At 38.8% G+C, this 14,114-nt stretch overlaps 1 long non-coding RNA gene across 1 annotated transcript in view; it reads right to left on the bottom strand.

Annotated features, from left to right (window-relative positions):
* The window catches only part of LOC108791020, a 15,751-nt gene extending 4,801 nt beyond the window's left edge, over positions 1-10,950 (bottom strand). Inside the window, exon 1 of the long non-coding RNA XR_001941482.1 lies at positions 10,940-10,950. This is a non-coding gene — a long non-coding RNA (uncharacterized LOC108791020). The remainder of the gene's footprint in view (positions 1-10,939) is intronic.
* Positions 10,951-14,114: the final 3,164 nt, after the last annotated feature.

The following is a 14,114-nucleotide window of genomic DNA, read 5'->3' as shown; positions in this document are numbered from 1 at the left end:
AACAAAAATGTATGGGGTTTTTTTTCAATAAAAAATAAAAAAGTTATAAAAAGTAAAACTATGCCAAACAAAAAAGAACAGAGACAATGATATGTATAAGTATGGAAAATGCGAACACCTGCTTGCTTGTTATACATTCTTGCCAGAGGTCCTGGATAGTCTCCTTCAAACATCTAGCAGAAGAAAATAGTATTGTTTAAATGATATAACATATACATGCATTTACATCATTATTATTATCCTCTTTTAAGTGCCTTAGGCTTGGTACTCACCAATGACAGATTAAACTACTTACCTTGTTTTCTTGGCATTTGGTAAGCAATTAATAAAGTTCAGTGAGTTTCTTAGAGGCAACCTGCATGCTTGACAAATGTTTCCGAAATCATGCAAATTGTCGTGTCCAGCAACCTAGACCAACCCACTGGAGGTGGCCACCTTAAGAACCTAAGCATCTATCTTTTTCTGTATTTTCTAAAACAAAAACAGCTAGCTTTTGTGGCTGTGTATATGACTTTAGCATCATGTTGCCATGATAATGAATAAGACTAAAAGGATTGTGCCGTTTTTTGCATTATTATTCGGGAGTAATGCTATGCCCCTCTAGCAGTACAGAGGTTAATGACGCTCTACCCCACAAGAGATCTGCTAATGCATAATGAAGCATTTGTGATAAATTGAATACGTCTTCCAGTAAATCAGCTGGGATACTCCCAGACCTTTTCAAGTGAAAAGAAGGAAGCTGTGACTAAAAGATATCAAGCCAGTAGTTAAGTACTTAACGGTCTCAATCATTGCTGTAATTGGTATAAAGAAACCCTAATGTCCTTAAAACCAGGGTTTCTGGTGACACATGAGATATTTAGCAAAAACAATTGCATTCTTTAATATTTTTGCTACATTCACATAGCACATTCTGTACGTGATGAAATGTAAATAAACTAAGTGATTGTCAGTATACACGCTATTTCCTTTTGAAATAGTCGGATGTGATGAAACGCGTCAAAGGTAGGGGGAGTGTACCGTCAAAATGTGATTTTGGCATTGTGGAGAATTTTCTGCTCGTTTTTTTTGTATACTTGTAAGTTTTCTATTTTTAATAAATGCTGTTTTTAAAATATACTACACTATGAGAGATCTTTAACCCCTTCGTGACGGGAGACGTACAGTGTACGTCCTGTCACTTTGTGCCTATATGACTGGCCACGTACACTGTACGTGACGAGTTATATCAGGCTTTGTAATGCCGGTATTTGCTTATTCTCAGCATTAATGTCTCAGTATTGAGGCATTAATTAATGAAATAATTAAGCTTTTTGTAAAAGCTTCTTCCTTTCAGTAATGAAAGAATGAAGCCGTTACATGCAAATAGAGGACCGCAATTTGCGATCCCGTATTTGACAGCTCAAAATAGCAGAGAGGCAGCAGTGACTCACCTCACCTCTCTGCTATTTGTTTTGACAGCTCGAGAGCCCGATGTTTAGATACATTTCACTCAAAAGATACAATGTATATCTTTTGAGTGAAATGTATCAGTTCTGATCGTCTAGGCACGATCAAAGAGCTTTTAGTGAGATCTGAATCTGACTAAAGTCAGGATCAGTCTCTAAGGTTATTATTAGCTGTTCCTAAGTTTGGATCAGCCTAATAGCCAAAAATAAAATAAAAAAGTTAATTTATCAAGCTGTCATAGTGATTGCTTGATATAAACTGACAAGAAAAAAAAAAGTTTTTTTTTTTTATTTTTATTTTTTTTACAAAGTGTAAAAAAATTAAAATAAAGTGTAAAACAAAATTAGGAAAATATAAATTATATATAAATATATTTTTTATACTATAATTAATATTAAAAAATTCTAAAAAAAATAATAATAATCAAAACTTGTGAAAAAAGTGTTTTCTTCTAGTTTTTTTCCTCATTTTTTTATTTTATTCAAACTAAGTGAGGGGTTAGGTACACATATGTGATATAATTATATAGCCCTATCTGTCCTCTAAAAAACTATATATAATATGTGTGGGTACATTTAGTAAGAAAGTATATTACTGCTGTGGAAGAATCACACAGCAAAAATGTAAAAAATGTGTCAGTCATTTATGAACAGAACCTGGATGAATAGGTATGACATTTTTAAACAAAGGGCATGGGGTGCTAGGCACTGCCATGGGGAAAAAGTACCAATGCAGACATATTTTAAAGCTGACTGTTATCCAATGAGGAGAGGGTCCTCCTTTTTATTCAAATTAAGGATGCAACATGGAAAAACCACCAATCCTTTCAATTGCATGTTTGGGAAATGCCTGAAAGCTGTATGCAATGTTAAGGAGCAGTATGACCCTCACAACCAGCCCATATTCCCATCCCATTCTGACATCACATATGTCAGCTGTGTAATAGTTTTTTGTTTTTTTTCCATTATACTTTATTGCTTGACTTAAATACAGTAGCAGAAGCACCCCAATCTGATTATTTTCTTTAGTTAGTTTTGGCTGTGACACCTGATTTTTTTATTCAGTGGTAATAGGCCTGAAATTTATTGTAGAAGGAGCAGCCACAACAGATCTAAAAGCTTTGCCAGTGGCAAAACAGTTTCATAGTATAGCTTTTGATCGTTTTATATAGTACCACACTGTATTGTCTTAAAAGTTTAATAAAATACACAACCACACATGCCAGAGACAAGGCAGAAATATTGTACAGACTCACTGCACATTATGTAAGCAGTTTTACTAGACCACAATTTCAGAGGGAGAGACCAGGCAGTTTTTATTGTGAAATAAAAATAGGAGTGTAGTATTCCAGAGACAATAGCCAGAAATATTGTAGAAACTTGATGCACACTATGTAAGCAGCTTCAGTAGGCCCCAGAGGGAGAAACCAGTCAGGTTTTATCATGAAATAAAAATTAGAGTGTAATATTTTAGGGACAACAGCCTGAAATATCAGACAGACATGATGTACACTACTTAAGCAGCTTTAGTGGGCTGCAATTTAACAGGGAGATACCAGGCAGGTTTTATCATGAAATTATAATTTAGAGTATTATTTCTGGGATAACCGCCAAAAATATTGTACACGCTCAATGCACAGTATGTGTACAATTTTATTTGGCTGCAATTTAGGAAGGACAGAAGAGGCAGTTGTTATTGGGAAATAAAAATTAGAGTGTATTACTGGTAGTCTGCAATCATATTGTTTAAGTGCTGCCCGTGTGCTGTGGTGAAAAAAAAATTAGAAACATCATTGAGGCAGCCACCACCACAGCTGCTTCTCCTTTCAGCGATCTGAGAATCAAAGGCGTGAGATGAAAGCCTGCCGCTTTTTAGAAATGCAGCCAAGAGGTTCTTCCACAGCAACTCTTCTAAGTGGGGCGTTTTTTAAAATGTGCAAATGCAGAACCTGCTTGCCTCCTACTAACTGCCTCTGCCTCTCCCATCAGGTTGCATGACATTATGAATAGAGTTGATTGCTTAACTTTATTAGCAGCTATTACAGTTTGGAAGATTGAGGATGTGGTGATTTAACACACTAAACTATACTGCACATGAATGCAGTGATGTGCTGCAAACAAAGGGCAGCTTTGCTTGTGCCAGGAGCAAGTTCATGCTGCTAAGCCGCCCCAAAAAAGACTCCTGTAAAATTATGTTAAATTAAAATATACCTCCCTCAAAAATATAAAACCTAAAACACTAACAGTGTATAGCTATTTTCAGCATTGTATAGTATAGCAGCAAATATCTCTCCCTGAAAACACACGGTCAGCTCTCTCTATCTACACCAAATCTCCAACATACATTGACTCTGTATAGCGCTGTCTTTAGTAGTGTATAAAACACTGTTCAAGTCTGTATAGTATAGCAGCAACTATCTTTCCCTGCAAACACTCTGTCATCTCTCCCTATCTACCTCAAGTCTCCAACACAGACTGACAAAAGGCTTCTGGGAACCATGAATTTTAGGGAGGGGCTGGCACATCTGCAGGAGCAACATATGAGGTGGAATAGTGTATCTGTGATTTAGGGTGATATTCACAAAGCTGCCGAAGGCAGCCGAGTGAATAACCCAGCTGAAGTGAAGTGAGCCGAACTACGTTCGGCTATTCACTACGGTTCAGTACGGTGTACATTGGCTGCACTTCGGTCAACCGAACATGCTCTGCGTGTGCGGCTGAGCCAAAGTGTAGAAGGACTTCGACTCAGCTGATTCAGCATCTGGATCGGCTGAGCCGAAGCTCCGGCAGCTTACTCGCTGCCGTTCGCCCCTATTCACATAGGCATTCGGCTCAGCTATTCTGCTCGGAACCTCCGATGTACCGAGCAGAATAGCAAATCAGTGAAAATAGTTTTTTTTTTTTAAAAGGTACAAAAAATGTTAATAAATAGTTGCATTAAAAAAATAAAGATTTAAAAAAAAATAATGATTTTAAAAAATGGGCGGAGCTAGCAGTAAGAGCTAGCTCCGCCCAACTGTTTCCTATTGGCCGTCACCTGCTAGAGTCTTCTAGCAGGTCCCAGCCAATGAATAACAACTGGGCAGAGCCGGCCGTAATGGCACGGCCGGCTCTGCCCAGTTGTTATTGTTTAATGACAGTTCAGCGTCCCCAGGTTATTTGGGGATGCTGATCTGTCATTACAACTGGGCAGAGCCAGCCTCTAGATTGTTCCCTTCTCCTGCCTTCTCCAAACTCTTCACCCTTTTGTGAATAGACCCCTGTGTCTAAAGGTGAATAGGTAACTGCTAAACTACAAACTGGGAACCACTTACAAAGATGAAAAGGTAGTCCATTTTTTATTTCTTCAAAGAGTGATATTTGAAAGCTTACAGCCAGTTAATTATAGTGTAGTATGAAATACAAGGGACACAATGCCATGCTTTTATCGGTTTTTACATTTTGCTGAAATGCTATGGTAATTCAAAGTTCTGTACACTTTAGCTACTGACTAGAATTTAACCATTGTTATATAAATATTGCTTTTGGAATGTCTACCTAAAACGTGCTGATATTGTTAATATGCCAGAGCCTGCCTTTGAAAAACCCCTGTTATACTAGTAAACACTGAAAATTCTGTTTTCAACAACATATTATCTTTTGCCTGGAAAAGGTCACATTTTCTACAATCCCAAGACTGCAATGTTTAGAAATAGTTCAACAAGCTACTGCACACATCATGCCCAGATTACTAAGAATACTTACAGAAAAACCTGTTGCTTCAATTATTTTCTGGCACAGTTCTCGCTTCTTTATAGATGTTCTCTGGCTGTTAAAATATAAATTTGTAATAAAGGATGTGCAGTTGGAGTTACTGGTAGCTACTGTACATCTCCTTATTTGTGATGTTGATCACAAAAGCCACCCCATGACTATATTGCAAATATATGATTTCCAGTCATTAAAATGTGCTCTATAAATAATGATAGTGTTGCCATCTGCACAAGAAGCACACAGTCAGTTGGCCTTTTTTAAATAAAGTTCTGCATCTGTTAAAGTCAACAGAACATATGTAGAAAAGATCACCAGCACTCCAGGATACAGGCAAGATGAAGACTTTATTGCACCATCAATGTTACAAAACATCATCCTCTTTTCAAGTTGTACTTGCCCAGTTGTTCAACTTATCCGCACCTTAAAAAAGACAAGTGCTGACTACCCTTTTCTATATGTGTTAAGCCTTTCTCTTTTACAAGTCCAGAATGATATTTTACTTTCTGTAGAGCCTTGCTTTAAGAATGTATTTAAAATACATGGGTAGAGGATATGTGGTTGATTTTTGGTTGATAGTTCATAATTTAAAGCAGAAGTAAACTATGTTTTTAATGCAATCTCTGCTACATATTTTTTTTTTTTAAAGGTGTATGCGTGCAAACCTACAAATACATCTCTGTTTAATTTTTGAACAGTAGCTGTGCAGATGCTGCAAGAGGATTCAGCAATCTCTACGACCTCGGAGTTGACACTTTTCCCCACCTCTAGCCACACATCTTCTCTATTCAGTCTGCCAGGCAACTGCAAATTGCCCCCGATATTGCTCCCTATTACACACCATTGATGGCAAAAAATGTTTTAAAGCAGTTACTGGAGATTATATCCCGTAAGAGATACATTACATAATTTCCTTCTGATGTAGGCAACTCATTTATCATCAGGGAAAAAAATGTTTGCAGGTAAACACAATTGTCTTTAACTATTTGACAGAGAATGCTTTAACAAATTGTATGTAATTAACTTAAGTTAATTCATACCTTCGGAGGGACCAGTCCCCTGAAACATTTTGAAGAGCTTATTATCTTCTCAATGTATCAATAAGCGGCTTTTTGCATGACTGCAATTGCCCGGACTATGGGTGATGCTAATGGTTTAAATTTTTCATAAGGAACCTCTGACACATTGATTTCCATAGAGGAGTCTATATACCGCATCTTAGAATTAAAAGATCATATGAAAGAAATGTAGTCTACCTTTTTGGTGGTGTCATAGATTGCAATTTTTCTAATTCTTTGGAAACAGATTTTGTGTTTGCTCCTTGGATTGGTGAAACAGCAGAAATTGCAAAAAACTGGATAACTCTGACGAGGGGAGGATGAAGTACCATATTAAGTACCTAATAACAGTAGGAGATTTAAAAAAAAAACTCAAATCTAAGATTATTTTTTTCTGAGGGAAAATTACCATAGAAAGAAATTTCCAGGAGACATTTTAAAAGTGAAGCCTCATATTTTAAATTACTTTTTGATTTATACGATCCCTGGTGCACTGTTAATGGGAATCCTAAAGAATATACATGTCAGTCACTAACTTACAAAACCTGTTCACTAACTGAATATTTTCTGATTTCAGGCATTTTTCTTCCTAAGAGTCTCACTTAAAAAAACATGAAAGCAATTCTGCGGATTTTTAATCCTAATACAGGGAAGACATAACTCTTAGAAACTGTCTTTACAGCTGGAGGAAAACTATTTTATACATTTTTGGAAGGGTAGTGGAGAGAGACTGTTGTAAACAATTGAAGTAATGGGGATTCAAGCATAAAACTAGTTCTATGCTGTTTATAGACATTAACAAATTTGTTGGTACCCTTACAGCTCATTGAAACAATGCTTCATTCCTCCTGGAGAGTGATAAAACAAAAGCAACTGTCTCATGTACAGTATACCTGCATGCCTTTGGTATGTCATAGAGTGAGGCAAAGGAAGTGTGCAAATAGATACATTATTGCTTGTTCTACAAAGATATTCTAAAATGTGTCTGGACAGATTTGCTGGTACTCCTTGAAAAAATGATAAATATTTGGATCATAGTGATATTTCAGTCTAACTGTTTTCTGTAATTAGTATAACTCATGTCTTCTGTTTCAATATTTTTATTAATGTTTAACACATTAGTAGACATAGGTAAGTGGTTCACATTGCTCCAAAACAGTAGTTAGGCAGAAAACAATACAAACATAATGAATGCAATATTATAGCCTAGGGATTACAATTCTAAGAGCAAGTGGGTGTCTCATCCTTAACCATGTAGTAAGAATAAACGCTTTGTGCAGCTGCAAAGTTAACAGGACTACACCCCTTGGAGAGAACCCAGAGAAGGGATTAAAAAAAAAAAGTGGCAGGGAGAGACCCCACAGAAGGAAAAGAGAGAAGAAAGAGGATAGAAAAGAACGGGAAGAGGGTAATAGTATCCATCATACTAATAGTGTTAGTGGGTCCCACATCGTGTCAATACTCGCTACTTTGAGCAGTAGCGGAGGCCGTCCAACCCCAGCACTATCACCAGAACCATCCGAATGCTCAAAACACATCAGATTCACTGCTAGCTCGTAGGGTTCATATTAGGGTGGCGATATATGAGCCAAGGTTCCCAAATACCCAGAAATGTACTATTATTGTCCTCTAAAATACTGGAAAGGCATTCATTGAGCATGATATAATCTAGCCTATTGACGATAACTCATGTCTTCAAACTTGTATTCAGTCAGTCAGCCTATTTAAATGGAGAAAGTAGTCACTCTGGTGTTTGGTATCATCATGTACAACGCACTGAACATGAACCAGAGAAAGCAAAGAAGAGAGTTGTCTGAGGATATCGGAACGAAAATTATAGACCAGCAAGTCAAAAGAAAAGGCCATAGGATTGTATGCAAGCAGCTTGATGTTCCTGTTACTAAAGTTAAAATAATGTTAAAAGTTTTAAGGTCCATGTGAGTGTACTCAACCTCCGTAACTGCAAAAGTAAAATCGACCGCAAATTGAACAGAAAGATAGCGTGAATGGTAGAAAAAGAGCCAAGGAAAACTTCCAAAGAGATACAAGTTGAATTCCAAGGTCAAATTGAGGTAAAATTAAATCAGTGTCTAAACAAACCATACGTCACTTTTTGAGCGGCAGTGGGCTTAAAGGAAAAAAAAACAGGAATACTCCACTTTTGAAAGAAAAAGACAGAAATAGCTGTGTTTTTTAACCTGTGATAATATAATATCATTTTTAAAAAACCCTCTTCAATACATGCACATTTCCTATGCTCCAGTGCACCATCTACTGGCCATAATGCTAACAGACATTTGTCCAGCTATACGCTGGGCGGAAGATTCATACATCATCCCCTTAGTGTAAGGACGTGCCAATAATGATGATAGATTTGTGATTATCATTTTATCACTTTATTGAGATTCCTTGCAAAAATTAATAGATCTGGATAAAATTATTTCTAACGCAAATCTGATTTTTAACAATGTCACTCGTCTAGCCAATGAAACCAGTTTAGCCGAAATTTAAAAAGCAAGAAAGCACATGGATTAAGCTTAGATCTAATATTTAAATTTACATTTAATATTTTTTAATAATCAACTGAGGTTTGAAAAGAATAGTCATAGTATTAATCTTTGGAATACTTTCTATTATTACTGCCTGACCATTTGTTCTGCTAAGTTTGCTTAGCCCCTCCTCTTTGTAAAGCATTTCTCCATATAGTAAAAAAGGGAATACAGGCTAGTAGGGAGTTATTTCTTTACAACCGTTCATTTAACCAGATATATGCAGATAGGAGAACCTGACTCTCTCAGCCAAAAATAAAAATAGGAATTGTGTAACGGTGATGCTTGATGAGCCTAATGAAGGGGACCCTGCGCGGCCCCGAAAAATTGCGCTTTACAAGTGACAATATGTATCAATAAAAAAGACTTTCCTTTCGACACTTTACTACGGTGTGTTGGTGACATTATCTTCATGCTTTGCACAGACTGAAGGCACCCTGGGCCAAATGCAGCCGAAGCAGCCCCAAAACATAAACAAGCCCCCTCCATGTTTCATAGTAGATATGGTGTTCTTTTTAGAAAGCTTTTTTCTTTCTTTCTCTAAGAATATATATCTAATGTGACTTGCAAAAAAAAGCTCCTGTTGTGTCTCAACTGTCCAAAGGACATTTCCCAGAAGCATTGTGGCCTGTCAATAGCCATTTTCGCAAATTTCGGTCTTTTTGTTTTTCTTTCAAAAGTGGATTATTCCTGTTTTTTTTTCCTTTAAGCCCACTGCCGCTCAAAAAGTGACGTATGGTTTGTATACACAGTTATTGCGTATGTGCGTACATACACATACATAATAGTACAATAGGGATTATACTGTATAATATTATTGTATTTAATATTTGTTACTTTATTATTTATGGTTTATTAAATGCAATACCAAATTTTCACCTTTTGAAACGCATCAAAATACAGAAAACCGGACTGCTGGAGAACTCTAAAAGAATGACAGACTTTTGGAATAAAAATTTCACATCATTATGTGTGAACTGCCATGGTCATAGTTCATTAAAATAAATAGAAAAGATTCTAAATCCCCGCTGGAACAAGGTATTGTACCACTGTGTTCACACCACAGGAAAGTGCTGTTATGATTTATGACTTTTGATTTTATATATAAGTGCAGCTTTCAAATCCAAAGATGCATCACACATAAAAACAAACATTAATGAGTGCAATTAAACTGAAAAGGGCATTCTGCATAGAAGGATTGTTTTATAACTAAAAAGGACAGTAGAGATAACCTCATACAGTGTGTGAAATTTCCAGCCTCTATTATACACATTTTTTTGTTCTGGTTTTGGGTTTTGGTAGCTATTTATGGCACAACAAAGCACAGAATAGAAACGGTGCTGTGAATGTTTTACCTAACCAGAAAAGCCTGTCTTAGGCACAAACATAAAATAAAATGTCAGCACAACCTTAGGCCCCCCGTTCATAGGCATTTTGTCACACGTGTTTGTCTGCACTGAAATGCTCAAGACAAGAAATCCCATTTATTTCTATAGTCCCCATTGATACCTGAGCATAGCGTTGTGTGTAGAAAAATGCCTGTTGCTGGAAAAAGTGCATGAGCCTTTTTTTGGGGGGGGGGGGGCAGAGCAGTGTGATTTGTCCCCATAGACGCAATAGGAAATGCTTGGAAGCGTGCAACACAATTATTTTGCGCGTATTTTGCACCTTTTACTCAAATTTCCCATTTACATCAATATGTCACAATATGCTCATAAAACTACGGAAATTGATATTATGAAAGTTAAAGTAGAAGGACAAACTGGGGGACTGACTAATCTTCCTCTGATTAACCCAGAATGCTTTTCAGCCTTTAACCCTTTTTAGGAAAGACCGTCATCAGATCTAGTTTACAAATGATTGGGGGAGATGGAAAGGATTTTTTTAGCAACTAAAAAGCACTAAAAAATGTTAACAGCAAATGTTTTATTTTTTTTAAAGTTAAGCTATGGGAATGGGAACATGTAAGAAATATAAAGTAGGTGTTATCCCAATTTGGCTGCAAAAATGGCAATGCACTTTAAGAATGTGAAGTACCGTAGATCTATTTATTAAAAAACAAGACTTGACTGTCCTGTTTGCTTTTAATAAATGGAGAAGATGTTGTACATGTGAAGTGTACAGTAATTTAAACTCTAATAACAATAGGAAGAACTATAGGGGTATGAAGGGGTTGGAATGGGTAACAAGAGAAAAGCAGAAGAAGAAAGAGGACAAGGGTAACTAAGGGAAGGTGATGTGTTGGAGAGGAAAGGGGAGCGGGGTGAAAGTGAGTTAAGGCATATGTGAGTGGGCAAGGAAGGTGCATCAGGAGCACAGCTACCTAGCTACAATTTATGGGCTTACAGTGGTGGCCCTTAAGGGAAAGTTAAGTCTTCAAGTCCAAGGGCACTCATAGTTGATCAGTAGAAATGTAAGAAGTTTCCAACTCTTATCTGTTATCTGTATGGGTGCCAATGGGAATCTTCACATTTTGTGGTTAGACGAGTGAAGTCTATCGAAGGATACCAGGTGGTTAATTATTTTTCCTCTCTGTCATGGAGAGATGTTGTGAGGTCCTCCACTGTCACGATTTCATGAAATTGAGCAAACCATAGATGTATGGATGAAGGTTCAATTTGTTTCCACTTGGCTGGGACACATGTCCATGCTACTTTTACAGGTGGATGGTAATGAATGATTTGTAGCTGTCATCGAGATCTGGTTAATATGTAGTAAGTAGCCAAGTGTGTTTGGGAGAGGTAAGCTGGAAGATTTGTTTTGAGACTTCGGTCCCAAATGGGCACATTAAAAAGCACTTTCAAAGACTCAGTAGTACCAGAGAGACAATCATTTATAGCCTTCTTCCTGGAATCAATTATAGAGGAATAGTGGGCAAATACAGAGAATAGCTCTATTTGCACAGGTGTGAGAGATGTTTGCAGTTCAGATTATATGTTTGTATTTAATATGCTACTGGTCAATTTATATTAACTTAAACCACTGGATAATGTTATTAACAAGAGAAATCATGTCTAACCATGCTAATTATTGACAGCAAATAAAGGAAAACATGAGTTTCAAATGGATGGACTTAATACAGTTCACTTTACATGGATGTCTTCTTCTAGAAAAAGATAAATGTTAGAAATGGGCAGCAGACTGACAAAGAAACAGCTGTGCATAAAATACGCTCTTACCATCCTCAAACTACAACTATTAATATAATTAGTTTGTAGAAAAAAACATAGACAGAAAAGGGTTTTTGTAAAGCAGATGGCCAGTACTGAAAACAAGGGACATTTCAAGGCACATACATTTCCATTTGTCAGTCTGACTGTCCCTGGAAATCAGGTACAGTATAAGACTTTACTGATATCAGCATTTATAGGAAATGATGTACTCTGTATTATGTGCATATGGCAAGGGGAAGCACTGATGCGAACCAAACATCCTAATTGGCCCACCCTTATCTCCATTAAACTATGGGGTGAGCAAATGTGGTGATTTCTCTTTTTAATATTTTGCCCTGCTCCCACCCTTTATGTGCCAGTAGCCTGCAGTAAACTGCTACAGAGATATGATCTAGATTGCAACCTCGATAAGGATTGTACAAGATGCAAACAAAAACCAAAGCTATTCCAACTGGTACTGATAAATACTTTAAAATAGTGACTTCTGGGGGGCGTGGCCTGACGCGAGACCAAGATGGACGCTTAGACCTTCTCCTCCTGCACTCGGGCTCTTAACTTTTTGCTTATCAAGGGGTCATACGTCTCCAACACTATGAGGAGAACAGGAAAGAACAACCAGGCGACCAAGCCATCTAAAGGAGCGGGCTCTCAACCAGCTCGTAGCCTCCCTGAACTGTTCCGAACCCAACCGCCGGAACGACACGTGGAGAGGGTGACGCCATCTTCCCCCGAGGGCTACTCGCCAAACAGTAGCCCGGGCAGAGACTCTCTACCTGACTCGCACCCGGCACATCAAGACCTAATCGCGTTAATGGGTCAGATGCCCCGCATGTCAGACCTCCATTCTATCGCTACAGATATCAAAGCCACTCTCACCACGGCTATCTCGGAGCTGAAAGCTGATCTGCAATCAGTGGCGGTATGTCTCCATGAGGTTGAAGAAGCGACCTCCCGCCACACTTCAGCCCTAAAAAGAAATCATCTGATATCCATCGCACACAATACCCGCATGTTGGAGATGCATCGCCATCTGGAGGATCTAGACAACAGAGGGCGCCGGCACAATCTGAGAATGCGAGGCATCCCGGAAAATGTTGAATCAGACCAGCTGGAATCGACCCTGTTACACATCTTTAATGAGCTCCTGGACAGACCACAGGAATCGCCAGTACCTATGGAACGCTATCATCGTGCCCTAAGGGTAGGGACACAGACCCCCCACGAGATGTAATCTGCTGCCTAGTGGACTTCCGCCTGAAAGAAGAGATCCTCCGCAGGGCTAGAGATAGGCCTCGTATTATTTTTCAGGCAGCGGAAATCCAGATTTTTCAGGATCTCTCTAACATCACCCTGCAGAATAGGAGAGCGCTCCGACCGTTGCTGCAATCCCTACGCTCAAATGGCATCAGCTACAGATGGCGGTTTCCGTTTGGCCTGGCTGCCACTCAATCGGGTCGCACTGTTGTCCTAACGGGACCAACAGATCTGCGACGATTCTGCGACCAGCTCCGCATCCCTATGCTGGATCTACCTGAATGGTACGCAGAGTTTCGCTTGCTAGACAAACGACCACAACCCCCTTCTCCCTCTCGGTCTGCAGCTGATCGTACACTGCGAAGCCTGGAACCGAACAAAGCAACGTCGCCTCGGCAGTAACTCGAACAGGAGATACACAAGTCATATCAGTTTGACCTTTCCTACACCGGACAGCACCCAGCCGCAGAGCACCACGGCATCATCCCTAAGACAGGCCTGGAGGCCTAAACAAACTACAACGCCCGGATCTCAGGTACTGTGTAAGCCCCATCAATGACGCCCTATGCCCGACCCATCCCCCCTACCTAGCCATCATCCCAGCGGATGCCCCAATATTGTAACGGAGACCTTTACCTACCCCCCCAACCCGGGCCGGAGTTCGGACCCCACAAGCGCCAGCCCTTATTCTACAACAATGGTATATGCTGGAAACATGCACACTTATCCTCCCGAATGGTACCCATGACGGCCTAACGTACTGCAAAGCTACCCAGGGTATGCCCCTATCCCCAGAACCGAAGGTAACACCCATGCTATGTTTGGATCTACGGACATTATACATGGTGCCATCTTATCCCCACTACGTTATCGTTATGGACC

This window comes from Nanorana parkeri, unplaced genomic scaffold, assembly GCF_000935625.1.
Source record: "Nanorana parkeri isolate BGI_ZX_2015 unplaced genomic scaffold, ASM93562v1 scaffold520, whole genome shotgun sequence".
Lineage (NCBI taxonomy): Eukaryota > Metazoa > Chordata > Amphibia > Anura > Dicroglossidae > Nanorana > Nanorana parkeri.
The sequence above is the reverse complement of the archived record's forward strand: the minus strand, read 5'-3'. Positions and strand labels throughout refer to the sequence as shown.